Source organism: Ranitomeya variabilis, chromosome 4 (assembly GCF_051348905.1).
Source record: "Ranitomeya variabilis isolate aRanVar5 chromosome 4, aRanVar5.hap1, whole genome shotgun sequence".
NCBI lineage: Eukaryota > Metazoa > Chordata > Amphibia > Anura > Dendrobatidae > Ranitomeya > Ranitomeya variabilis.
Genome location: NC_135235.1, coordinates 744,231,674 through 744,234,909, shown reverse-complemented (window position 1 = coordinate 744,234,909; position 3,236 = coordinate 744,231,674). Strand labels below are relative to the sequence as shown.

At 49.1% G+C, this 3,236-nt stretch overlaps 1 protein-coding gene across 2 annotated transcripts in view; it reads left to right on the top strand.

The window, feature by feature from the left end:
• The window catches only part of LOC143768048 (uncharacterized), an 804,459-nt gene that overhangs the window by 497,148 nt on the left and 304,075 nt on the right, over positions 1-3,236 (top strand). The gene's annotated exons all lie outside the window — the stretch shown is intronic.

Here is a 3,236-nt window from a genome sequence, read left to right as displayed (position 1 = left end):
TATGGCTGCTCTGTGCGCACAGGACCTGTGATGAGGTCACAGGAGGGGAGGAGTCAGGGGTCACATGATCAGGGGCCTCAGTGGATGCAGGACTCTGCTGTGCTGGTTGTCATGGTGCTGGATGAGGGGCAGTTTCTGTGTGGGGTCAGGAGGGGTTTACAGTGTGGATGTAGCAGAGCCGTGTGTGTACGAGGTGTAAATTTGCGACTAGGGTTGAGCGAAACGGATCGGACAAATTAAAAAATTGCCGACTTTCGGCAAAGTCAGGTTTCATGAAACCCGACCCAATCCTAGTGTGGGATCGGCCATGCGGTCGGCGATCTGCACGCAAAAGTCGCGTTTCATATGACGCTTTCAGCGCCATTTTTCAGCCAATGAAGGTGGACGCAGAGTGTGGGCAGCGTGATGACATAGGTCTCGGTCCCCACCATCTTAGAGAAGGGCATGGCAGTGATTGGCTTGCTTTCTGTGGCGTCACAGGGGCTATAAAGGGGCGTGCACGCCGACCGCCATCTTACTTCTGCCGATCTCAGCATAGGGAGAGGTTGCTGCAGCTTCGTCAGAAGAAGGGACATAGTTAGGGAGAGAAGATTAACCCCCAAACCGCTTGTGCTGTAGTGATTTCCACTGTCCAACACCACCTTTGTTTTGCAGGGACAGTGGAGGCTATATCTTTGTGCATCAGCTCTGTAGCTTATTAGGCTGCCTTATAAGGCTCCCTGATAGTTGCATTGCTGTTTGCACGCTGCTGTGCAAACCAACTGCTTTTTTAAAAGCAAAAATCCTGTTGCTCCTTTCTGCAGTTATCTTGTTTATTTGTCCACACTTTTGTGTGCAGCAGTCCTTTTTATTGCTGCCATAATTGTCCTGAGATCATTGTAGGGAGATTGTTATTGTAGTACAGTCCTTGGATTTTTTCATATATCTTCCAGCCACTTTCTGCCACTTACATTGTGTTGTTTTATACACTGGGCCTGAGTTTTCGCTCAGTCTTTCCCCCCAAAAAAAGAGAGATTCAAATTCTCACAAAGTGGATATACTTCTGTCCTGTTAGTTTGTCATATATCTTCCAGCCACTTTCTGCCACTTTCATTGTGTTGTGTTATACACTGGGCCTGTGTTTTGGTTCAGTCTCCCCCGAAAAAAGGGAGATTTAAATTCTCAACAATTTTATATACACTTTCTACCTTGTTTTACAGTACCATATAACGGTTGTTATCTTGGTTAGATTTTCCCAAAAATGAGGAAGTCTGGTGGAAGAGCCCATGGGCGGTGGTTGCCAGCTGGTACTGATGGTGGTGGAGCATCTGGTGGTAGTGGGAAAAGCAAAATAGCACCTAAAGCTGGAGATGTTGAGCCAGCGTCATCGTCTGGCTACACAAGGCCTCGAAGGCTCCCTTATCTGGGAGTAGGAAAAAAGCTTTTAAAGCCGGAGCAGCAGGAAAAAGTTTTGGCTTTCCTTGCTGACTCAGCCTCTAGCTCTTTCGCCTCCTCTTCAGAAAGTTCCAAATATAAAAGCAGCGAGTCGTCAGTGGATGCTCCCAGTCAGGAACAAGTAGCTTCCTTGTGTCCTTCACCCAAACCAACAGTGCAGAATGCGTCAGGCGACACTACAGGTTACTCCATGGAGCTTTTTACACATACCGTGCCTGGGTTAGAAAGGGAAATTGTTAACAGCCCATTACAAGATGAATCGGACATGGAGTGCACTGATCCACAGCCACAGCCAGATTATAATGCTGTTCCATTGACTCAGATCACTACATTGCCCTCGCAGTGTACTGAGCCACAATCTGACCCTGATGAGACTATGGTGCCCTGTCCCGAACGCTATAGCACCTTACACGGTGACACAGAGGAAGGTGCACATGACATTGAAGAGGAGGTGATAGATGACCCAGTTGTTGACCCAGAGTGGCAGCCATTGGGGGAAGAGGGTGCCGCTGCCAGTAGCTTAGGGTACCGTCACACAGTACCATTTTCGTCGCTACGACGGCACGATCTGTGACGTCGCAGCGTCGTATGAGTATCGCTCCAGCGTCGTAGACTGCGGTCACACGTTGCAATCACGGCGCTGGAGCGATGCCGAGGTCCCCGGGTAACCAGGGTAAACATCGGGTTACTAAGCGCAGGGCCGCGCTTAGTAACCCGATGTTTACCCTGGTTACCAGCGTAAACGTAAAAAAAACAAACAGTACATACTTACATTCCGGTGTCTGTCCCCCGGCGCTGTGCTTCTCTGCACTGTGTAAGCGCCATAGCCGGAAAGCACAGCGGTGACGTCACCGCGTCACCGCTGTGCTCGCTTTCCGGCCAGCAGGCGCTCACAGTGCAGAGAAGCTGAGACGCCGGAGGACAGACACCGGAATGTGAGTATGTACTGTTTGTTTTTTTTACGTTTACGCTGGTAACCACGGTAAACATCGGGTTACTAAGCGCGGCCCTGCGCTTAGTTACCCGATGTTTACCCTGGTTACAAGCGAACACATCGCTGGATCGCTGTCACACACAACGATCCAGCGATGTCAGCGGGTGATCAAGCGACTAAAGAAAGTTCCAAACGATGTGCTACGACGTACGATTCTCAGCAGGATCCCTGATCGCTGCTGCATATCAGACACTGCGATATCGTAACGATATCGCTAGAACGTCACGAATCGTACCGTCGTAGCGATGGAAATGGTACTGTGTGACGGTACCCTTAGAAGCGGAGGAGGATGATCCGCAGCAGCCATCTACATCGCAACAGCTGTCATCTGGCAGGCCCGTATAAGGCCAAAAACGTTTGTCAAAAACAAAACAGTTTTAGGACAGCGTGGCCATCCGGTGAAAGTAGCACAGCGTGCAATGCCTGAAAATGTATTCGATAGTAGGAAGAGTGCAGTGTGGCAATTTTTTAACCAAGATCCGAATGATCAATGCAAAGTTATCTGTAAGAAATGCTCAAAGACCTTTAGAAGAGGGAAGAATCTTCAAAATTTAAATACAACGTGCATGCGTAGACATTTAACCAGCATCCACTTGCAAGCCTGGACTAACTACCAAACGTCACGTACCGTTGGTGCACCTGCTCAGAATGAAGGTAGTCAGCTACATTGCTTCCCTCACTGTAAGCCCACCGGTTAGGACACCACCAGCAGCAAATGTGGAGGTATCGTCGCAAGGCCAAAGCAGTCAGGGAATCACAAGGTTATTGGTAGGAAACACTGTATGTAGGCCAACATCAAGAATACCAT